Here is a 26,284-nt window from a genome sequence, read left to right on the forward strand (position 1 = left end):
TGGGAAGTGATACAAATGCAAGCAAAGATTAACAATAGCATTTATTTTATCTGCATTTCTTATTAAAAGAATTAAATTAAATTAATAACAATGAGTATAAATATAAATGCTCATGCTGATATGTAGATGATGAAATGTACTTCTGTTATTTAGAGCACTAACCAGTTCCTGTTCTTTGAAAGCTTGAAACAATACGTCATTTATCTCCATCTTGTTTTCCATCATAACTTATTTATTTAAAGTATGTCAGGGGAGAAACCTAATTTGTAAGGACATTTTCCAATTAAATTTATTAATTAAAAGTTAGACTCAGTTGGTTTGCAAATAATAATATTTAAAACCACAAACTTCATGGATTCTGGGAAATGGCTGAGAATGCAGCTACGCAAGTTCAAACAGAAATGATCCAAATTTTCAGTCTCCCAAGTGTTAACAGCATGTTTGCTGGCATTCTGAACGTCTGCTCATTTTCACATGATCTGTAAACAATTTCATTTGCTCCAAGACTCTCTTACATTATCAGAGAGTTATTGTTCCCATTGGTTTCTGTTAGGTAGTGCTATACAGAAGTGCTTACATGGAAGCATGCACTTAAAACTAATGGATTTAATGAGTTTTACATTTAAGTTCTGCTCTGAATATGACTCTTTAACAAGAGTCTCTGTGGAGATCCAACTTCATGAATTTATGCTAGGATCCGGTAATATCCTAGGAATTGTCTGCTGCTGCACTGATTCAAATGTCTGTCATTCAGACTGGTCTTTAGAAATCAGTGCAAAAGCTCACAACTTCAGGCAGGACCAAGACTTTGTCTCAGATCCAATGAAATCCTTAAGAAGTTAGTCTAAGTCTCTCAGGTTATATCTTTGAAATTAAACCAGGCTCATGAATAAGAACCCAGAGATCACATTGCTGTGTCTGACTTGGTGATCAATTAGAAACAGACTCATCCATCTGAACGGTTCACAACTACTGGAGAAAGATTTAAATCCAATAAACTGAAAAAAAAAGAAAGATTGCAAACCACTTTAAAACACTAAAATTACTTATTTCTCTAGTGCATTTATACCAAGTGAATAGCCATACTTTGTGGATGCAAGGATGTTTCACATCTAAAAATAACTTACACTGTACACTGATTGCAAGTCTAGATATACCCAAGGCAGCCTGTATTTGTAGGTCAATTTAAAGAGGGAAGGGAAGGGAAGGGAAGGGAAGGGAAGGGAAGGGAAGGGAAGGGAAGGGAAGGGAAGGGAAGGGAAGGGAAGGGAAGGGAAGGGAAGGGAAGGGAAGGGAAGGGAAGGGAAGGGAAGGGAAGGGAAGGGAAGGGAAGGGAAGGGAAGGGAAGGGAAGGGAAGGGAAGGGAAGGGAAGGGAAGGGAAGGGAAGAGCTTAAGGCAAAATCAGATGTTACGCATTTCACATATCCATAGTGGTCATACGCTGAGAGTTATTGCAAACTTTCTCAGAGACATAGTAATTTAGATGAACATACTTATTAACAGTTCCCATAGTAAACCAGATTTTCCCCATATGTTGAAAAAGTGATCTTCAGTGGACAACAAGCCCTTAGACATAAGAATGTGTATTATATTTCAACATTTTTTCCTTTTGTAATTCCAATCTCCTTTCAGCAGGACCAGTTTTAATCCCCAGACATGTGCAGGTGAGTTGACTGAAAGCAACACTTTCTGTGCCCTCACCTAGATGTTGCTCTGAGGCATTCTTCATGGTGGGCATGTATAAACACATGGCTGAGTCCTAATCACATCCTACCCATCTTACAACAGCTTCACACAACATTTAAGCAGCAGTTTTCTTTGCTTCAGTGCTAGAGAAACAGAAATAAACGTGGTTTGATACAATTACTGTGCAAAAAGAGTAATTTCTACGTTCCCACAAAATGCTTTCAGAAATAATAATAATAAAAAATCTGGAAAGTCTGACAGAGCTTAGCCATAACTGGAGAAACCAAGCGACTCCAAGTTTTGAACACAATTGGTTCACAATATGTGAACACACATTTTAAATTAGCGTGCTTGTGTGCAGACAAGAGCATTGTATTCTCATTTTGTAGTGGTGTTTTTAACCACATGAGTCATAATGCAGGGAAGGCAGGCTGAGGAAACCTGATGGCTTCCACGCTTCAGAGTGTTTCCTTTGTTTAAGAAGGACAATGTTTCCTCTGTTCAGGACAATGTAAGAGGGAACTTCTTTGCTGTAGGTTTGACATATGCTAAACCCATTTTGTAGATAGCATGGAACCTAGAAATCCATAAATCCGCCTTCCCCCTTTTTTATTTTCCATACAAGGGAAACTCTGACTTCATTGTTAATGCAGTCAACTAGAAAAACTAGAGTAGACCACAAAACTCCTTCATGGGATTAGTGGTTTCGAAACGGGACTGGGAACCATCCGAACCAGATTCTAATTTTGCCATGCAGACATGTCACTCTGAAAGATGCTTAAGCCAAAGATTTCAAACATTGACACCTACAGTAAGGCAGCAAAATGCAGAGTTAGCTATACTACCAGCAAATCCTCTAATACACAAATAATTTTGTACTGTTTGAGTTGGGAACAACATAGGGAAGTTTTATGATACGTGTTTCCTTTAGGAATATTTTATTCATTGTAGATCTCAGACCCACAGATTTAAAACTCGTGACCAGATTTGTCTTGATATTGTCATTTCAGCTGAACTAGATGTATTCACTAGTTGCTAGTTTAATCTTCAAAGACTTTTTAAAATGAAGCACTTCAAAAACTAAGTTTCCTTAAAAACATATCCTTGGCTAATATCTGGAATCTCTCTTTTTAACAGCAACTGACCATAATGAATTATTTTCAATAGTATTTGGTGTCTTGTGCCTCATTTATACCAACTGTGAATTTCAGTGGATTCTCAGTCATTCACTGAAATTTAGGTTCATACGTAGTGATTAAAGTAATCCCTGATTTGGAATTAAATGTAGCTGCCACTGAAAAGCAGCAGGCTACCTAACCAGTAGTAGTGGCCAGACAGATTTCCCAGAATCAATAAACTCTTCCTTTGGATTTTCCCTTAAAGAACACTCGTGATTGCAGGTAACCCTCCTGTAGTCTCTGCTCAATGGACCAATCCTGTTACCAAGGTCACCTTTGCAGAGTTATATTTGCATCCAGCTGACGTTGATTCATGTTGCCAGATGGCTAAGGACAAAGCACAATCGCTCAACACAATGTGTGACCTACTTATATGCCTAACAATCTGCTGTTTAATACTTCATAAAGGCATGGAGACTTTGATTAAAATTTTAATTTTGTTTCATAGTTAGCCCACATGTGGCATGTGCATTTTGCATACCAGATACATCTGTTCCAGCAGGGCAGTAGTATGATGCCTCTGACTTCTTTCTAAAACGGGGCATATGAATGCGTAAGTATCATTTCCTTATTTCCTAAAGGCACTCTCAGAAGTAATTACAAATTACTGTTTTACATACGGACAACTAATGAAGAGCCAAACACTCTCATGCTGGCACCACATAAACAAACAATGTCAATAGCAACATATCAGCGATAAAAAAGAAGAATGAAAACATGACACAAAATTCATTGGGTTTCCAATCAAATATATGGAAAGTCATGGGGAGATTCTCCATTCCTGTGCATAGTCACATATACATTTAGACAATAAGTGAGACAACCTAATTTTTGCCTTAACTGTAATGTGAAGATATGCAAAAATACTAGAAATGACACTTGGTCATTGTAAGCCAGATTCCCTAAAGAGCTCAGGGCTTTAGGAACATGATAATTACCAGACTGGATCAGACCCAAGGCTGCCTAGGACCTGCAAGTTGCCTCTGCCCTTGACCAGTACCAGATGCTGTACAAAGGAAAAGAGCCTTAGAGCAGCCACACAGAAAATAATTCCCCCTTTCAAGTAGGCCTATCTGGTCCTGATGTCTAATATTTAAAAACTGGCTCATGTCTTGAAGTTTTTGCGTATTTTTAGTTCCTTGCAAAGTACTCATCAACAAGAACTTCAACTCTGAAAATTTTTCATTTCCGAAGTGGTCTCCAATCCAGTTTTGAATCTACTTAACTTTGACAGATTTTCAAGCACTTGGCGCCTCTAAATGAAGCCAAACTGTAAAAGTCATGAGCATACAGCAGCTCCTCTCGTGAAAGTTTAAAGCCAGACCCACAGTAGAGTGTAGTGTGGTGTAGGAAGCTAGGTGCACACACCTCAAGAATTCTTCTAAAAGAAAACTCAGTTGTTTTTAAAATATAAATCCTTTTCTCTAGACTATGAGAAAGGAAAGCAGAAACCAAAAAGCCTACAGGAAAACAAGTCTGATGTCGTACTAGAGATTGAGGAGGAGGTAAAAGAGGCTACTTGGAAAATGTCCTACCACATATCAATATCATCACGCAGGAAAAAATGAGAAGGGAAAGCCAAACACAAGGAGAAGCAATTGTATCACCCTAACGTATGGTGCTAATGAGGTCATTATAGAGACGGTGTAAATGCAATAAATGGCTGGGTGTTGACTGCAATAGAACTTCATCTGTGAACTGAATACTTTATTACTGAATAAAGAAGTGAAGTTGGATCCAGGACATATTGTTACATTACTTGAAATTCTCAAGCTCCCCTGGTGGACGCAATCTAAAAGTAGATACAAACTCAGGCTGAAGTGTACTGAATGTAAGAAGGACCACCCCTGAGAAATTTCTCCCTGACTTAAAGCTCTTGTGAGCCTAGTTTTGTCAGGCACCAGGAGTTCTTCCTCTCTCCCTATAGCTCCAGAAGGCTGTATCACCAGCAGAATCATGGGAAGGAGCACACATGTATATGAACATTTTGATCCTGCTGTGCCCATGGCATTTGCCACATAGTCAGACACGACATTATTTTACCGAGTGGTTCCCTGCCCCTCTGTAGATCAAAAGATGCCTTCACAACCTTCAAGTTGTGAATGAGAGAGAACAGAAGTATCTTAAAAAAAAAATAAAAATAGATGCTTATGAGTTTGTATCTATTATTTTCTCTACACTTTTTCTCTACACTTAGGCTTTATGGAAAAGATATACCCAGGGAAATGCCATTTCTTAAACTTCTGTTACTTTGACGTAACTGAAGCTTTGTGAAAAAAAAAATGATGTATGTATACAGAATCCAAAATAAGTATAAAAAAATAGCATTTACGTAACTACTGAGGAACTCACAACAGTTCTGGAAAAATACCAGGTACCTCTGGTATCCATTAAAATTGAAAATTAGAGAAATTTCTTTTTCCTTTTAATTCAAAGGAAGTCCCACCCCAAATTTCTAAGCCAAATTTTCATGTGTAAATTGGAACTTCTACTATTCATAGAACAATGTTTTAAAAATCTTTATTACATTTGTTTTTGTGGGAATCATAATGATTATGATTAGTCTATCATAAAGAACACAAGCTTTCTTGTACTGAGTGCCTCAGACTTTAGTAGAAGCAGGCCCTCATGGCACAAGTCTAGATCCTGTCACTACGCCCATCTGGTGGACCTGATTCCAGAGCTTCTGTTCTGTGTAAACCTTTTTATACAGAATGTGTTCAATTACAGGCAGTAAATGCATAGCAGGAAGCCTGTTTTAGCTGTGGCCAGTGACCCAGTTACAAATTTAAGGTTGCATATTCCCTTCAACCTACAGCAAAGCTCTCACAGCTTTGCAGAGTAAGAGATCTGCCAAGGTACTGGGAGATGACCTGGTGTTCATGTAACAAGAATGCTCTTTATAAGCACACGTTATTATTTTCCTAGTTGCTGGACACCAAGCATGACAGTATATCACAGATAACACTTCACCACATCTGATTAAAACTTCCAATATTTTGTGTTCATTAGGGATGTACCGCGGAATAATAAACACAACGCAGTCCTGAAAGCACAGAATAAGTAAATCTGAATAGCTCTCTCTTTGGGCTGTTCAGCAGAGAACATCCTCCTCCTTTGCTAGGTCTGATTTTTTTTTTTTCAACTTAAAAGCCTGTGGAGGGGGAAATGTGTCTGTTTAATTTGCTGTTGTGTGGGAAAGAGGCAAAGGTGTCTGTGACACTACGCTGTGTTTGGAAATTGTTTGTGCTTGGAACAGCCTGCAGTTTTTAAGATGCCACAGAAAAACAAACATAATTGAAGAGAGGCTCCTTAAATGAGAACAAAGTAAACAGAGATGCTTCATTAGAAGTTATATCCCCTGATCTTGCTTTTACTGTCAAGCCAGCTGATTTTTTATTTTTGGCTCAACTTAGAAATTAATTATCTTTCATAGAAAACACAAGTTGTTATGGTTATGTTAAGGATACTTAAAAGAAAAAGTGCTTCTTTTGGCAAGTCTGACTTAAGGAAGAGATAAATTTAGCAAAAGCCAGACTTGCTTGCTCTCTAGGTCCTTCAAACAGCAATTTGCAACTGCTTTTTGTGCATTGTAGCTCCATGTTTAGATAGGGGCTATACCAACAGATTTATGTTGAATAATAACAACATCTGCAACTGACCAAGTGCAGTACGACAGCTTTTGTCACTCACTCCCCACTGACAGCAGGTGGTTTTAAGGGACTCACAGGTGTCCACCACACTGAAAAAGAAAGCCTACCGTGTATGAAGAAAGTATGAGAAAAGCTCAAATACACCCTCACTTCAATTATTACTGCTGCAGAAAACATCTGTTGGTGTGGTGCCTTGCTTTAGACAACACAGAGGAGAAAGATAATTCTGTCACATTCCTCCAGCAAATAAGCACTCCATATATTCCTTTCAAATTCTGTAATGATGGAAGATTGAAATTTTCATCATGGAGAAAATAGAAGAAGTAGATTGGATAAAAACTTCATTAAATTTGAGTGGAATAATTATTCAAAATTTTTTAAATTTGTCCCAGATATTTATAGTAAATAATGGCAAAACTAACCCAGCAGACTTGAATTATTTCTGATGACCTTTAACAAAGACTGCTGGCTGTAAACCTGATGCAAACAAAACCTTTTATTCTTAAAATCCCACCTGCGTTTAGGATTCAAAAGTGTAGTTCTGACTTTCATTGCTCTGTTTTGCTACATTTGAGTTCAGAATAAAGATAGCAATGATAATTTGAGGTTACTTGATGGGCATTAGACATTATATTTTAATCACATTCTCAGAGGTGCAGAGCATGTTAGGAAATATCATTAACTTTATCAGTCAGCTGTGGTTTGAAACAATCACTAAGCAATCACAAATGGGAAAAAGGTCTTAAATAGTATGGAACTGAATAAACTAGGAATAGTAATACAATTGACAGTTTTGTTTGTGTTAGCGCTCTGTTTTGGTGTTGGACTTTTTTGGAAGAGCTGGATGGATCATATTCAGGACAGCTCTTTATTTAAGGAATAGAGCACAAATCAGAAATTGGAAAGTATAAATATTTAAAGTGTTGTTGAAATTTTACACAATCATTCTATTAAGGCTGAACTCCTTTTTCTAGGCGGTGACTACAATACATGTCCTTAAAAGCAATCACTTAGTATAATATTGGCCAAAGACCAAGAGAAACTGTTTCCATAATGGTGCACTGGAGAATTCTTTATTTTAAAGTGCCGCATGGAATATCTAAATTAAGTCACAGGAGCACAAAAATCTATGGTATCCAAAACCTTTGCTTGGACATATACTTCACGGCATCACTCTGTTAATCTTATTGCAGCTAAACAGAGCTGTTCACCAATTATTAACTCAAATGATCAACTGCTTCAAAGTTGTCAAGCCTGATGCCAGCTCTTTTCAGAACTGCACTCTTGACCACAAGTCTAGATGTGCTTTTAGGGTTATAGTGAGGAGTATGCCAGAAGAAAAAAAATATGCCTGAAGCCCTATAGCCAAGAAATAGTAATTTCAAACAGCGCCCAATTTGGAAATGGTTGAGAGTAGAATAAGATCACAATCAAAACTAGTCTCTGGAAGCACATGCTTGAAGCAAAGCACAGGTCAGAGAGTCTACAAGCAAGTCCCCAAACTAAAGGGCAGTAATGAATGAAGGCAAATGGGGAAGATCAGCACATGCTAGAAAGCACAGTTTTTTCCTGTCACTGACATGGTTACAGAAGGAATTCCAGAGTTAAAAATCATGGTCTGTCTACCATGTATTTTCATCTATGTAAGCTTTTTAAGTCAAAAGCACTACTTCAAAATTCCTCTTGTTTTGTCTCTCCAGTGTCTGCGAAACTGTTCTTAGGGACTTGAAAGCACTGTGACTGCTTCCCTTGAAGCGTGAGTGCCAGGCAGGTTTCACCTTGATCACCCAGCTATAAAATGCTTCCCTCCCCTCTCATACTTGTCATTTACCATCAGCTGTGATCTAGGGTGTTGTATCATCTCTGTGAAAGTGCTCAGGGAAGCAGTAACATTTGTCCTTGTGAGGAAAGGGGAATGACCTTACTTTGTGTCCTGGCAGGGCCAGGTACCAGCGCTGTCCAACGCGCTGCCTTAGCCTCTGCCCAGCTGTGCACCTCACTGCGAGCTGTTCCCAGGGCGGGCCTGATTCTGTCTGGGAACTGAAACTCTCACAGGTCTCTGGAGACAGCAACTGTATTTCTAGAGAACGTGCTGTTTCAAACTTTTACACCCCTGCTTTTGCCTTTGTCAGTAAAGCAATGCTACCTAATTTTCCTTGGAGGAACAGTGCAGTTGAATTTTTCTGTGTTTCTTCTTGTCTGAGTACAAGCTACTTAAGCCAGTTTGGGCGGCCAAGCAGATGCTGAGCAACAGAAACTCAACTTTTTGTTCTTATTGCATTAAACAGTGAAACAGGAAATACAAGCTTGTATGCATACCTCCAGTTTTAAGTTGTGCACACAATAAGCAAAAAGATGAAATTTGACACATCTCCTTCAAAACAAAACATACTCTTTCTTACTTAGCCACTCTCCAATCTTCTTAGATTCAAACTCAAGTAATTTTTGCATGGTAGTGAGATATCTCAAATGATAAAAACACTTAACTGCACCATGCTGAAGATATGCAATAGAAACGGCTAATGGGAAAACTCAGCTGTGAACAGATAAAAACTATATTTGTAGCACAAGCCTCTGTCTGTCTGTCAGGATACATATCAATATATCAAAGGGCATGTTCTGCAAGTGGAATAATTCTTCCCATAGTAATCTTAAAAACACAAAAAATTTAGCTGGTGATAAGCAATGTAAAATTCAGTTCTTGTCTCTGTAGATGAGTGGTTACTAGCGGTTAATTTTCACTCTTTAAAAAGGGTTGCTTTAATTTAAGCTCATGATTAAAGTCTGAATTTATGTTTTTAAATTTTACACTTTCCAAACAACAGTCCTAAATTAATGAGATCCGAGTTTAAAACATTTGATCTTATCTTTTAAAATTTTTCCTCTTTTCTTTTTCATTATTAAAATTGTTGTATATAAAAATTAAATGAGGAATTCAAACAGAGTGGTAAATTGTTATTTCTTTTGATTTGAAGGCATGCAGTGTAAATCGTAAATCTTTAAACTCCAACTTCCCATCCACCAGTATTCTTGGGGTAATTTAAGCTCCTCTGGAACAGCATAAAATACTCAGAGCATATTGGCACTGCTTTGTATTGCCAGGCAACAAAGCAGCTGATTATGTCTCCTAAATTATGTCTTCTTCCTGCATCTCTAAGCATTCCTTTCCATACCATCACCCCCAAACTGCCCATACTCTTGTTCTCTGATAAACCCCTACTGTTTTCTTCCTTCTATTCTTGATATTTCATCTTTCCTGGAAGCTGAAGAATATTTTCGAATAAAGCTAATATATTTTTTGAAATGTTTGCCTTCCTTCTGTTTCTTATACAGGCCTAAAACCTTAGGCTGCTTGAATGAAGATGCTGTTTCATTTGCTTGCTGTCCATCCATTTGGAAAGAAAGGAAATTCCCTGAGGACAGCATTGTACCTCATTCACAGAGGGGTAGGCATAGGAGGCCATTTAGAAAAAGGACAGATGGGACTAGAGAGCCTCTGTAAAAGGCTTAACAGGGTTTATAGAAAAGTTTTAAAGTACAACAATCTAGTGTTAATGAATTCATTTAGAGGAAATAAATAGCTATAATAAGGCACTGTTATGTTTTAAAAAGCCATTCCATTTTTAACAGATAATTTAAACCCAAGAACTGTTCTTCTAAAAAGATTGGTTTTTAGAAGGAAGTTTCACACCTGTCAGAGGAGTTAATCTCAGTTTATCCTTTCCTTAATAAATATATTGCCTGTCTCCTTAATTAGAGAGGTTTGAGCTGGCTCTGATAACACTATTTAACACCTACATGCTCAGTATAATTTTAAATCAAAATATATAGGATGGGTCCTATTGTGATCTCGTTGGAGTTCTGTGTAAATCTGCTCGCAGAGCAGACATATGAAGTGGGTTAGGTGAATCCCTCCTAGAATAACTTGGTTCTCTCAGAGGACTTGAACACCAGTAGACAGGTTTCTTGTAGATATCCTGATTTAGAAGAGATGAGTGTCACCTCCAGTTCTGCACCTACTGCCCTTCAAATATTCTTTACATCATGTCATGCCCCCTTTAACTCACAAATAAATCAGACTTCCAATATAACTGATCAGAAACAGTGCAGAAATACAGAAAAGTAAAAATCTTGAAAACAAGCAGAAAAAATATATAGAGAATCCCATTTGGTCCATTCTGAAAATATTATTTATCTCATTTGCACAGATCTGTGCAAAAGTAGCAAAACCTGAAAGGAACAAAATACTCCCTGGGTAACAGTACCCTTTTGTACTGCTAGTTAACAGCAGCATCAAACTTTAACAAATGAACTTCAGAATGCACTACACTTCTGTGTATCTGTAGCGATCGAGGTCCAAAAAAACATAAGCAAGTGGAATACTAGCGTTGTGCTGAAACTTAATCCAGCTCTAATGATACAATGGTAATTATTTTCAAGAAAGGATGCTGAAACAATCACTGGTACTGAAAACCAAGAAAAGTAACAATAATTTTCCTCAAAGACACTGACAACATCTATCAATGTCACCATAATGAGGATTGGGGAAAAAAAAAAGAAAAAAAGAAAAAAAAAATACAGTGTCTTTTTTTTGTTGTTTGTTTGTTTGTTTTCAGTCACTGAATAAAATCAAATAAAACCTCCTAGAAACGCAGAATGGAATGATTACAGCCCACAGTTGTCTTCTGTTTATGGCAGCAAATGAACTTCTACCATATAAAAAAGGGTGAATATTCAACATCTAGTAAAATATATGTGATAATACTGCATGTAGACATCTGGATGTCATTATAGGTAACATTTTCAAAAGGGCGTAACTCACTGAAGTACTTTATAAATGGCATTCATGTTTATAATTTTACCTTTACCTAGTTAGCAACTCTAAAGGTCTGTATGCACTGATCAATTCATCAGGAAAATGAATGTTATATTTAATCTTCTGACCCTATAAGGATCTACATGGTGAACTATACACCATACCCTTAGATGTATGTGCTAAAAAAACAAATTATCAGCTAAATAATCCCAACTGTTCAGCTATCCTAAAACAAACAAACAAAACTGATTTGATATGCTGGATGTTTTTAGGTATAGTAGCCTAAACCATTAAATATGTAAGTCCCATAATATCACATAAAGACAAGATACCAGATTGAAAATTATTGTTCTTAATTGGTAATTCAATTCAATCTCTTATCTCCAAAGAAATTTGATCAGGCAATACATTATTCTATGTAAAAATATCAAAACCAGGATAAATGTTGCCAGCTAAGTGCTGGCTATACAAGTCACCTCCTTCCAGCAGCTTTTCTTCAGGCACATTACTTGGCCTGTGGCACCTCACATGTTCCTTAAGTTCTTATTACCATTATTTGGAAAACTAGTATTGCCTGTGCAGATGTCCCCTGGGTGGCCAGACAGACCATCTGCAATAGCCAAGAACACCCTGGAAACCATTTAAATTTGTTTGCTGTTAAATTGTGACAGAGGTGAAAGCAAACCAGTTAATGGGGCCTTTCTTTTGCAACAACATAGAAAGACTATTCAACTACGCATCATCTTGAGTTGCCAAGAGGGGTTGGCAATGAAAAAGTGCAAGTTGGGGAAGAACAAGGAAAAAGTGGAAACTGGGAAAGCCTGACTTCTGGCAGCAGAGAAGAGAAAATGCTTATCTGATGGGCTAATGTCCAGAGAAAGCTCAAGCTGATTTGAGCCCTGTGAACAAGACAGAGGTATACGCAAAGCAACACTGAGCCTCATTGCTGCACCGTGACTGTCTAACGCCTCCAACAATGTCCTGAGAATGAGAATGAGAAAGTGCAAGCCAAAGGATGCACAATTCTTGAAGAAAATGGACTGGAAAGAAATGTCTACAGAGTTGGTAGAAAAAGGACAAAGGGAACAACCTCATCTTGCTGAGTTTGTTCACTGGATAGCCCCTCAAAAGGGTGACTTTCTATTCAGACCAAAACCTGACCCTAAATATTAATATAAATATTGATATGCAACACTTCTATGGATTAAAGCTACAGCTGAACACAGCTCTACAGAAATAAACCCCAAATATCACCCCCAAGGAACGGTTTTTGTTTTTCCTAATGGCTAAGAATAATGAAAAACAAACAAACAAACCCAACGACAAGCAAACTCAAGCAGTAAGCAATTCCAGTGGAATTAAGGAGATGGAGGGACGTCAAGGACAACATTTCCAATTTTTTTTTCTGCACCAGAGGGGAACTACAACACATAAAAAGAAGGGGGAGAGCGTGTGATTGAATGGTGGGTTAAATGGTAGTTAAGAGACCATTAAAAATGGGTTAGAAGTTCTGCTTCTTTAGAAATTAACATGTTTATAACACAAAGAATGTCTCAAAAGCCCACACCTAAGTGCATATTAAAAATATACATAACTAAAATGGTAGATGCTGAGTAATTAAAACATTTCTAAATGCTATTAAGTGAAATAAGCAAGAAACATACACTGTGTAACTGGTGCTGGATATTGCTTTCATACCTCCTGAGCTGTGAAGGGAAGCCTGACACAACCAATACAGTCCGTACTGTGGGAAGGCTCCCCTCATAGCCAGTGTCTGAAGAGCCACACTTGTAGTAACTAATATCCAGCACTGTAGCCTTTACATGCGCTCTTACCAAAAGTATGTTATGTTTTATGTATGAAGGACTCACATGTGAGTGACAGGCTAAAACACGAAGAGCATGAATAGCTGCAAATAGGATTGAAAGAGCTAACTGAGGAATACTGTGGAAGAAGTGGGAGACTCTTATCTGTTTTGACAGGCCACCCCTGGGAGGGGAAACTGGAGTATTTAAAAAGGTTAAATTATGGTTCATATGGAGCAATAATAGTATATTGCACAGAACTGTACAGATGATCCTAACCAAGGTACTTCAGGGAAACATAAATCTAGAAAGGCAATAGAAGAAGTGGGATCAGCTAATGCTCTGAAGGCAGCTTTTCACACAGAACAGAAGGCCAAGTTGTTACAATTCACATAATATAATACAATTATACTTTTACACCGCGTATTAATATTGCATGTTGTCACAGGCTTATGCATTAACAATAACTTTGCACAGATATCTGAAGGAGAAACAGAAGCCTTGACCTGAAAAGCTATCATAAAACTTAATGGAGAACACTGCTTTTAGCAGAAGCTGTGCAACACCCTTTACCATCAGGAAAACAAGCTCTAAGTCACCCCAGAGAGGACATTCGTGAGTGCCCTCTACACAGTGAGTAACTATGCAAGGCAGACAATGAACATAACAAACCAACACAAGATGTTGGAGCCTTTTGCCACAATATGTTATAAACTCTAAATGTAAAAAAAAATAATAAAAAAATCTGTATTTTGTGAGCTGGAAAGTAACTTTTTTTTTTTTTTTTTTTTTTTCAATACAACAGTCTATGGAAGGATATGACTAAAACGGGTTTGGGAAGGGGCTAACCAGATAAGTAGTAATGACAACTGCATAGCAGTCAAGGTGCTAATTATGTAGCAGATGTACTCTGTGGGCGTATAAGACAGAAAATGTTAGGACACAGCCCTTCAGCAAAAGATAACAATCAAAGAAAAATGCAGGCATTCAGATCACCACCAGACCTCCATTAGCCTGCGAACACACTTACACAACTATATGAACAAGCAAGTTCTGGCGGGTATACAGCAACAACATAATTAGGGCATTAAGAAGTCTAGCGTATCTTGTCTGCATGGACAAAAATTGACTATCGGAATATAAGAGAAAAAAAGCTCAACATAAGAACAAAAAAATGTGTTTTACTACTGTAAATATCAATATACTAAAGAATTTCAAACCATGAAACTATCAACATTAATCTGAATGTTGTTAGAAATAGTTTGCACTGAAAGAGCTCTCCCCATCTCCCACACGAGGAGAGGCAGGTAGGGAGGTTAGGGCACCCAGATAATCCCAGGAAGCAGCTATGCCAGATCAGTACACATGAAAGCAAATGACAAAAAACATTTCCAATTAGAAAAATAGAAAAGGAAAGGGATTGGAAGAAAAAGAATGCTTGTTTTCAAACTATCAAACTAGGCATTCATAAAAATCAAGAGTGAAAAAATAAGTATGTGAGAAACTGGTGTTAAACAGTATGGTTTACGTAGCTCCAGAGATACAGATTTATTCCATAATGGAAGAATCTATGCATTAATTGGGATGCCATGCACATAATTAGAGCATGATGACGTTTTGATGCTTCACTTGTCACTTTCCCTGCCAATCCATCTCTCTGGTTTGCAATCTGCGATTATCCCCAATGTGTTAATCTTTGGGGTGAGAAAATAAATGTTTCAGCACTTTCTGTGTGAGACTATTCAGGAACAGGTAGTTGCTCAGGCACTGCAAAGATTTTCTCCTTGGAGTGAACAGTTATTGCAATTTACACAGAGACTGCTGAAAAAGAGAGTTTAGCTAGCAGGTAGTTCACAATGCAACTAGCTGCTTTTCTACTTTTCTCATGATTTTTTCCTATGTCTAATTATTATCTAATTTGCATTTATATACCCTTTATTACCTAAATACATCATAATCGCAAATGTGCTTAACCTAACAGACCTCTAAAAATTCAGGAGTGGTACAGAACTTTTATACAGATAAGCAAGGATAAAGGCTGTTTATGTTTTCTGATTTAAGCACTGGAGCTGGATGGTTAGTCCTAAGTTTTCTACAGAATTGCTAATCAGCTGCTACCCTGGACATGTTCAAGCACAGGCTCCTTCTTAAGCTGTGAAAAGTATGAATAATGTTTACTGCTGTGGGTTTTCTTCTCCAGGGTGGATCAAACCAGATCAATGTGGCTTTACACCTTTAACTCCCATCAACACATTCCTGAGGTCCCTCTCCTCATTCCTTTTGCCTGCATTTGCTGCCAATGAAGGCTCCCACTGGGTGAAGAAAATTCTTTCTCCATAGTCTTCATATATTGTCTTTTCAGAAGGAAAAAAAAAAAAAATAATAACCTTGGCTGTTGAATCAGACTGCAATTAACAGAAAGGTGATCATGATAGTTTAAAAATCATTATTTTGTAATAATGTATTTTATATCCTACGAGGCTATGAATAAGTACTTTAACAGATGCATCCATAATAGATTTATCAAATGAATCTCTATAAACACAGCATATGCATGTTCTTAATATATGTAGTGTGCATGCACATATATGCACACATTACAAATATTTACGATTAGACATACACAGACTCAAACACATAGTCAAGAATATAGTAAACAAATTGACTATACCTACTCCATTTAAAATCTGTTATAATTTCTCTTTGGCTAAAATTCATAGCAGCCAGAAGGGGGTTAGTGAGTTTACAGGTAACAAACTGACTCACAAGCAATGCTTCATATATTAACCTTTGGAAAATGCATGTTGCAGATAATCTGATTTTTCCTGTAGCAGACCAGAGATCGCACTCTCAGATCACAAAACAGTGGGCCTGTTTGCTCCGTCAGAACAGCAGGGCTGGAGCACAGCCTGCTCCAGCTAAAGAACCACTCAAGGGGAGCTTACATTGATGTAAATTATATGCAGGCTGCCTACAGTTATCGTAATGCCTCATTGTTCCCAGGGCTTTGAAGACGTGAATTTCAGTGCGAATGGATATCAGATGCACTGTAAGATGTTACTGTTATATTCTGCTATAGGATATTTGTACATTACTATATGCATTTTGTTTGTTCTATGATATGCATTTGCAGAGCATATGTTTTTTAAAAAAAAGGGGGGGGAGGGAGGGCAACATCACTGTATCACAGAAATTAGCTTTCCTGTTTTTATCTCATCTTAATTGAAGTCTGTTTCTGTTGCCAAGCAAGGTTTAGTCGGCTTCCCTGATTTATAAATCAAGGGTATTTGTTTCACCAAAAGTGGTGTATAATTGCTTGCTAGCAGTCACCTTTGCTTTAAGAAAGGAGTGGAAGAAATCAAAGGAAATGTAGAATACTGCTGGAGACTGCCTTTGAACAATGAATAAATGAATAGGGCTCTATGAATAGCTGATCAGGTCCCAAAGTTAAAAAAATATATATATACAAGGAAGGACTTTGATACAAAATGTTTGCACTTATTCATGTTGAAATCATGAACTAGAGATTGTTTTATTCTTAATTCAATGAAATTCAAAATGAACCAGGGCTATGACTTCCTGGCCCATATTCAGTAGCTTTGAAAGGTTTTTTTTTTCCATTAGATGATCATCAAAACTCTGATTTTTTTTTTTTTTTTTTTTGGGGGGGTGGGGTAGTGGTAGGATTCAAAATTGTCAACTTTCACCATTGTCACAATCATTTTCCTACAAACAATCTCTGGATCCTTGGAAAGGCCAATGCCACAAGTGTTTAAAAGCCTTCTTGAGCATCCTTGAGCCAGGCTCCACACCTAACCACCTCTGGATTAGGCTTCCTCTTCCCAGACACATGCACTTACTCCACACAAAGCTTTCAAATCTCTGGGACTCCATAAAAGAGATCATTTACAGGTTCATAGCTGTAGTTTATGTGCTTAGTCACACTCTACAATCTCTTGGCAAGAACCTCTTTCTGCCATCAAAGGGCTGAATAAAAGGAAATGTACTGAGTCACGATAGTTAAACCTATATACTAGCACCCACAACTAGTGCATTTCTGTCAGAAAATGCTGATTTGTTGGAAATGAGTCACAGGAGAAATGCAATGAAAAGTAATCGTCCTAGAGAACAAGGAGGCTTGGAGCAGCTCACTTGTCTGCCTCCCCAGCTCTTTTGCTGCTAAGGACGGCTGCCAGAACCCTGAAAACTGCACCCACATTGCAAGGGAAGTACAGGTTGGCATGTCTGAGCTGCAGGATTCCCTGCCACTATGGCTGGGAGAGCACTTTCTCTCTCCCTTCCAGATGATTTACAAGATTTTCTTCCCCTACTAGACTCAGTACTCTCAAACTGCTGGGGAAGATAATGCATCTGAAAGCAACCACCTTTTGTTGTTGCAGGGCTTTTTGTTTCGAAAAACAACAAAAGATTTCCCATTGTTTTCATCATCATTCTAAATAGACTTTTAATCAATGTATTCCTTTGAAACTCTTATTTTTGATATTTCTGTTACCGTTTCTACTAATATATTTATCATCCTGAAACCTCACCGTAAATAAGATAAACTTGGCACCCACCTTGTCATGGTTTCACTAAGAGCAACCTGTATATTTAATACGTACTGCAATGAGTACTACTACCTCATGGACAGAAATGCAGCAGTATTTTCATTAATGGCTCTGTTTTGCAGTCTGATTCTGCACAGAGATATAAGCAACGTCTTAAAAAGCCATTTGCATATGCAAAACTAAGCACACACTACAATCTTTGCAGGACCAGTGATTTCATAGCTCTGTTCATTAAGGAGCATATTTTTTCCCCACTTCATGCATTTTAAAGCATCTCTCTAATGAGTTTACATAGTAAGCATTAATATTTCTTTTAACGTTTTTGCATTAGCTCTGTCAGACTCAATCTCTTATCATTTGTCATGTTGTACTGAAGGTCTGATAATTAACTAGTATGTTGCTGCTGTTGTTCAGTGATGAATAGAGTTATATACAAGAGCATAAGTATCTGCCTTTGTGGTATTTGTTGTTCACTCTGACCCTGACATAGAGTGATGAAGATGTGTTTAAGATGCTACATAAAGCACTACATTGGAATTTTGCGTGGGTCACGATGCATTTTCTATAGACTATATTATGTAGACTACATATATATACACACATACACGCACTATGCATATATTTACTATATATTACATACAGCACTAGAACAGCATAGAAAAAGGTGAAGAGGAGTCAGCAACTTGTTGGTGCCTCGTTCCTCACTTCAGTTTAGCATGGAAAACACTTGCCTTTGCAGAATCACAACTATTTTTCTAGTAGCAACTTATCTTGTCAGGTTTAAATATTGGACAGATCCTAAGCTACAGATTCTGACACCAAACGTTTGCAGTCTCTGTCCTCTTATTTATTTATTTTTTTTCATAATTTTCAGCTTTTTCTTCAGAGATAACATTGTTAACACACAAGTTAGCTCAGTGCTCTTTTTCCTCAAAGGTGGTTGCTACCTTGCTGTCACCCACCCTCTGGGAAATTTTTGCTGTGCGAAGCAGCAAACGCAGAACCAAAGAGCGTACAGCCGTGGGTCACAGGGGTGCAGGTTACTGAGTGACAGCTGCACAGACGCACACTGCTGTAGAGCAGAGAACAGGATACTGCAGAGCAAAGTGCTTTGAGAGGCTACAGAGAACAGATAAGGGGCTTTTAATGCTACACTATTCACTGCGGGCTGGTGTTTTCTTGTTATCCTCAACTACCTGCAGTACACTGAAGAGCATCTTCTGCAGAGACAAGGTGCTCTGTCTAGGATGTTATCAACCTGAACTTGACTTTGCAGAAAGAAGCTAGACATTCACTTTTCACATCTTGTTCCTGGTTTTCTCTTTAATCGATGGTAAAACACACTGTGCTCTTCTCTGCATGAGAAATTCACTTCCTTTAAGAAGAATTAACCATACACTAATGTTAAAATCAGAAGTTAGGTCTACTTCAGCAATTTATGCTACCAAGAGAGAAAAGATAATTTTTATTTTTTGCTATTTATTACAAAACTGATCATTTGCATGGCAATTTATGACTTCCTTTCTCTCCCTTTGACTGAACTGCTTTCTAACTCAAATTAAGCATCTAAGACCATTATAATATCGTTAAATCAGTTACTGTGCAAATGCAAGCCATTTTCCTGCTTTTAACAAGTTTTTGTTTGCACATGGTGATGGTGTTCTGAAACAACGTCCCTAACGGCGAGAAAACATGGGCTGCTCTGTCATTTTGATGGATGATCACTGCAGCACTGTTACAAAGAGGGAGGGGGGAGGACAAGACATCTTTTTAATCTGCTTAATGGTAAATAACAGCACATTCATTGCTTATTATTCATACTCAGTTGGGCTGATTTGTCTTCCCATCCAACATTTCTATGATATTACAGAAGCCACAGAGGTGGTAAAGGTGTGCATCTTGCCCTGAAGGAACAACATGGATGCCATATGCTGCCCTGTGCTGCTGTGGTCATTGGTAGATGCAAAGCTGGATGCCTCTCTGAAAGCTGAGAGAGATCTCCCAAATATGCATCTCTGCACTGTCCCCAAACTTGACTGTTTTGGGTGCTGCTGCAGTTTCTGCTGAGGAGAGGAGGGAATCTGGGGGACACTGCATCTGGCTTTGGGTACAAGGAATTACTTTTGCCTTCCCTCCAGCCAGATGGGAGTTCCTTGCAGCGGGGACCTCTCCCAGTGATGGGCAGTACCGTGCCAAGCTGGACATCACTGGGGAGTGGCAGGGAACAGCAGGCTGAGCTCTGCGTTGGAGTTCAGCTTTCTATGGTCTGTCAGGAAGGCTAATTGACCAGAGTGGTTTGAGACATGAGCTTATCTGAGATGGATAAAATAAGAACACAATCTCTTGTGCAAACTGGGAAAGAAAAAGCCTGTGAGGTTTCTTTTGCCCAGGAAGAAGTCTCAAATTTGTGCCTTTAAAATAAAATATTCAGTGAACGCCTTTACTCACAGATGGTAGCTGGACTCTGAAATCACTTTTCTTAAAAAAATAAAAAATAAAAAGTCACAGTACCCTCACAAATCAAATCTGTCTGCCACATGACCTCCATTATGGACCATACTCTGCCTTCAGTCATGCCATTTTAAATCACCAGTGCATCTGCTAGTTTCATAACGTTCCTTTTTATTTATACTAGTGGAAGCTAAGAAATAACTTGCCTTTTTTTTTTTTAAGCTCCATATGACACCCAAGATTTTCTCTGGTTTCCAGTAGAACGATTTTTGTGAGGAATGTCACTCCCTATCAACAAATAGCAATCTGAAATTCTTCTATTTTGTCTCTTTCCGTTAGAATGCTGCTTCATATTTGCATTCTACAATCGGTTTTAACATTTTTCTTTTATATTATAATTTAAAATTAATTTAAATTTAAAAAGCATTTTGCACAGTCGCACTGGAAATGTGATGCTCTGGATTGGAATGTTAGTATTCCTGAGTGTTCCCAAGACACGTGTATCTGCAAGACCGATACCGGCAGACATTTAATTAACACGGAAAATATCACCTTAAATTGTTGGATGTATCTTTTGTGACCTGATGTTCATCGCTCACACTACAATATTTATTTTGGTGGAAAAATAAACAATCATTAAAAATGTGGGTTTGTGAAGAAAAAAAACATAAACAGGCAAACAAGGTCTTATTTTCAAATATTCCTTAGAGCATTCTGTTATTTGGACTGAAGTCTTTTGATCTCAGGCCTAGTGATGAGCTAGTCACTTCACAGAAGTTAAGGCAGTTTTATTGGTATAAAATTGGCATAAGATAAAGGTCAGCCTATTTCATTTTAATGAGTGAAGTGAGATTATTTACCACTCAGTTTACAGACCTAAAGTAAGTGCATTCATCCACTGGGAGAAACAGAAAAAAGGAGACAACCCTAGTTTCCCAAAAGAATACTCTGCAGCCGTGAGCTGCCTAACAATCGCAGTAATAAAGCATTTGAAGAAATATCAGGGCTTAAGCCACTCAAAGCTTGTTAGATAAATTAGACTGATTGTCACTTAGGACCTGATGCTGAGAGGTGCTGAGCAAAGTGCTAAGGTCCTCAAGTGCATAGTCCATGAAAGCTGCATCCTTCAATTTAAATGCAATCTCTGGACTGAAAATGGGAAGATGCCAGATCCTTAAAGATCAACTCATAGGGAGATTTGGAAATCTCAGTCTAGAAATTTTCATTTAAAAACATTCCTTTTAAATATTTCTTGTTCTCTGAGGTTAAGTAAATTCCATTCATTTCTCCATGCTGTTGCCCATTTAATGAGGCAGAAAAGCATTTTATTATTCCCCTCTGATGAATATACAAGCACCAAAACCCAAAGCTGAGCAGTGAAACAAACAGCAAATTATTTTCAATTCTTTTAATTCTGTGCCTTTTTTTTTTTTTGGCAGATACTGCCATAAATCATTTTAGCTCAGCAGCCATAGATTCAAGAGACATTTCCTTTTAAACTTTGGAGGTGCTTAAAGTGAATGAATTAACAGAAGAAATCGCTTTTACCTAAACCAAATCCATGAAGTGCAAAGTCCCATGAAACCTGCTAAACTGAAATAACCTTTTTCTCCAAACGCCTTCTCCGAAATTCTTGAATAATCGCCTATGGTTGAACAGGAATGCATTTGGAAAGGTTTGAATTGAAGTGCAGCTAGCCCAAAAGACAGTTTGGCTTCTTACAGAGGTGTAAAGGATAAAAAAGGGATTTTGGTGGACAGTGCATTGTTACTGTGAATTATGCAGTGAGCTGAAATGACACTGGAATAGTCATCAAAGTTCCTAAGAACTGTTCTCTTCCAGATGAGCTAATAGAGTGGCTCCAAGCTCTGAGGTTAACTGAAATCAAATCTAAAAGTGCTGTGAAATACATTTGCTCTATTTGACTTCTTTCAAAAGTTAGAGGTTCTGCTGACCCTGCTGTCAGCAACAGCTCCATTTCACACAACAACATTATCTGCATGAAGATGGACACCGAGTTTTATCTAAAGCATATATGACAAGCTGCAACCATCGCAAAGATCAAATATCACTTAGGCATTGTAAGAAATCCGTCTGAAATCTATGAAATCATTCACCGGTTTTCAAATATCTTCATTTAAATAACACTCAGAAGGAAGGAGCCACTGTCCAGCAGGTTTTCATTCACAGGCTTCCATGATACATGATTGTAAAAACAGCTAGCCCCAAGATTAAAGGCCTTGGAGGTCCTTTCCAGCCCAATGTAACAAAAAGAAGACACCGCAGCTGTAAGAGACTTACTGTTGTAAAGGATAAGCATCTCTTAATTTGTTCTGTAACCTGAATACGTGTCATTTTATGTCCCCATAAATTTTTCAAGTACAATGCTAATATTAATTATTGATTGGATATAGAAGTGTCAGCTCCCATTGTGCGCAATTAATAATGCACGTCAAATTGTGAGATGATAAATGTGTGTCCTTTGAAAGTGAGCTAGCGTGCATCAGATGTTTTTATTTTCCGTTATCAAAAACCAATTCATAATTCTAAACAACTGTTGTCGTTATATTTTCTGAGGGGAAAAGGGCACTTTCTACCTTATGCCCTACCTTAGGGCTATACCGTCTTCATTCATTTCAAAGACCACAGAGAGGCAACACTTAGGAGGAAGTTTGCACAGCTCGTGGCTCTGTTACAGCCCTGTTGTGGCCTTTTCCACAGACAAAGCTTTACCCTGAACTGTGCCATCTTCCACATTGCCAGAAGAGCCCACGCCATGTGGCAGGACTTGGCTAAGCTGGGGTTGTGAGCAGAAGGGCAAGCGTGAGCAGAAACATGAACATGGGCTACAAAACTAGGAACCACATGCCCTACATCTCTCTTGACAGCTTAGGCTGGAAAAACGTGGTTCCCTGAAGCCAAAAGTGTCCAGCTAATGCAATGGGGAGCTGGAGCAGACTTCAAGAGCTATGGAGTCTCACCTACTGTGTTGACTTTCAAGTGTATCTCTGGCCCATGAGCCTTAGTAACAAAAGTCTCATTGGTTTCAATTAGTGGAGGCTCAGGTCTATTTACTGTAACTCAGTCGATTCTCAGAAAAATAATTAATTTCTTGTCATGCCTCATGTGTATTGATTTTTGTAATTACAATGAAATTGGAGGCAAGGGTCGGGGGAAGGAAATGCACCTGATTTATGTTTAATTTGATGCACAGGCTGTCAAGGACAAAGAAATTGAGATGCATGCCCATCCTCAATGCACCGCCTTGTGCCTAGATAGCGAGTGCCAGACATGCTGTAGAGAAGAATCTAAAATCACACACTGCTCTAACGCACAGAATTCAATACTGCAGTGTAAAGAGCTGTGTTTCTACAGCAGCCTCCACAGTATGTAGAGAAGATGCCCAAGGGGAAGATGATAAGGACAGGACAAGCTTAATGTGTATTAATGACTAAGGGAAGAAGACAAAGAATTTGAATGGGGGAGAAAATAACTACAAGCTGTTGCTGATAATAAAGCTGCAAGTAGATAACATAAATACAGAGGAGAAAAGAAAAGGAGAAAAAAATACATATGCCTTGCTTAGCAATGCTGCTGTTAGGAATAAGACAGTGGCATGACAGCATTTGAACTTTGTTTTCACTGTGCTTTCACTACAATGGCACTCAAGCTAGAAATTTTTTAACCTGTGGTCAGTCAGCATTTGACTTACTAATTAAATGGTATTTATCCCTTTCCAAACATGGCTGTGGGACTGGTTGCCTTGTTACCACATATACACACACAGATTTGATGCTAATACTCAGTTTCTAGTTTCTACAGCATCAGAGGCTAGTTTGTCATAAAGATACCCTCATTACTTACATATACACAGAAAAACATTTCAGGCCCATTAAAGTCAGTATTACACTGTTTTCAGCAGGACCACAAGAATTACTTCCAAACTTTTGCCTAACAGTATCCATTCAGGAAGCAAAGTCTCCAACTCTTCCAAGAGAAAAAAAAAATATATATCTTTTTCTATAATAGCCCTGCAAATGAAACTTACAAAACAGTCTCACATCTAAACATTAGAAAGAAATTATATATATGAAAGAGAGGCAAAGTTTCAGGGTGTGAATCAGCTCCAAGTACTTTTATCTAAACACATGATATTTTAAAATTAAACAAAAAGTGAGCCCTCTGCCTCCGGTACAGGGAACTGATTTGCATCAAGTTTGTGCAGTTTCTAAAAGCTGTTGCCTTAAATGTCAGCACTCAAAGGCAAGTTTTCCTCTGGTGGCCTACACACACCGCAACAAAGGAGGCTGCAAACGCATACTTAAAAAAAGAAAAATAAAAAAATAATCTCACTGGTATGGCAGTCTGTTGCCAACACTTTGTGAAACGATATTCTTCCTGGCTATGACAGAGCTCTGTGCACAAAGCCATAGCACAACAAATTCTGAGTCAGTAATAAATAACCAAATGAAAGTGATTGATGATGGCAAATCTGTCTCCAATGGAATAATTGTAAAAATACTAAAAATTCTTTCCCTCATATATTAAACTTTTTGTTTAGGGGTTGTTGATACTACCAGAAAACCCCTTTGACATAGCTAGCATAAATTTTAGTGGGCGTTTTGACACTGAAACACCAGAGACCAGCCTATTTAAAAAGCTTCTCCTAGAAAGGCTACTGTATGCATAAAATACATTGGTGGTTCTCAGCTAGGAAAGCATTTGATCTATTTTGTATCATACGCCCTGTCACTAGGGAAACTTATGAAGCAAATATGGATATGAAATATGAACATGAAGAAAAAAATACAAAGCTACTTAATAAAATGAGTAATTATGTTTTGCTTAAATCCTCTCATGCCAGCAAAAAGCACATACCATCATAAATTCAGTAAAGTCTGCCCATTTCAGTAGGTGGGAAAGGAAAGAAAATGCAGCCAGGCCCTGTAAGGCACATTACTGTAGAGGGTTTACTCGGGAGAAATCGAGAGCACTGACAGGAGCGCTGATTACTGCAGTGCTTTAACTGATGGCCAGATGCAGGGGAAGGCAAGGGATCTGGAGCTGCTCTGTGCCATGATCTAATGCTTGGCACATGGACAGCTGAAGAGTCTCATGCTACCAGTCCGGTCCAATCTTTCAAAACGCAACACAAGTCCTGAATGACAAATTCTGACTGCAGGTATGCTAGTTATTAGTGAATCAATAAATTAAAAAAAAAAAAAAAAGAAAAAAAAAAGAGAGAGAGAGAGAGAAAAGAGGACACACACAGAAAAGTAATTATGTGTCCAAGTATCTGTGAAAAGCTGAGGTTAGAAGTACTAATATTCTTTGAAATACGTTCAACATTTAAATTCCATTTTCTGGTTCACATGCCTGAGAAGCTCATGATCCTAAGGTATCAAATACAAACCATACTATTTTTCGTGCCTTTAGACTCAGATGCCATAACATTGAAAAGTTCCAGGTTAATTATAAACATGGCTTTTAAAATGAAAGTAGAAAATCAGAAACACAAACTTTTTTTTTTTCTAAACAATTTTAAGTTTCTAGCTATTCAGATCTTAGCTTAATTTATTCTCTTGATCTTTGACAAAAATGACATGACAACATTGATTAGGTGACAACCAATACCAAATATTTAAACTGGAATACAAGCACATAAACATTAGGACTGTAGACACAGACAAGAAATTAAAAATGAAGCCTAGAGCACATATTTGAGTGAGTGCAGAAAAAAATGAAAGCAGAGATGACACAATGCGCTGTGGAGAATTATACTTGGATATGAACTCTGCTGAAAATAGGTCTCCATACAACAGTCTGATTACATAGTTACCTAGCTCTTCCTGTGGAAGAAGCATGTACAAAAGATGAATCCAAATCTTCTCCACTGAAGTCAGTGGCAAAACGACCACCAACTTAACCAGGAGTGGGAGTTAGCCCCGATTATTATATATTATATATTTCGGATCAAAAAATGTATTTCAGAACACTGCATGCAGATACAGTGCACAAAATCGAACAGGGGAAATCCAACAAGCAATATAGAGCATTAAGCACTAACATTATGAAAACGCTCATTGTTTTCCACAAAATATATCTTTATCAATTATCACAAATATC

The 26,284-nt window shown here is 37.9% G+C and overlaps 1 protein-coding gene across 2 annotated transcripts in view; it reads right to left on the reverse strand.

Annotated features, from left to right (window-relative positions):
- PLCB1 (phospholipase C beta 1) overlaps positions 1–26,284 on the reverse strand; it is a 373,718-nt gene that overhangs the window by 35,919 nt on the left and 311,515 nt on the right. The window lies entirely within an intron of this gene.

This window comes from Aythya marila (genome assembly GCF_965140915.1).
Source record: "Aythya marila genome assembly, chromosome: 3".
In the NCBI taxonomy this organism is placed as follows: domain Eukaryota; kingdom Metazoa; phylum Chordata; class Aves; order Anseriformes; family Anatidae; genus Aythya; species Aythya marila.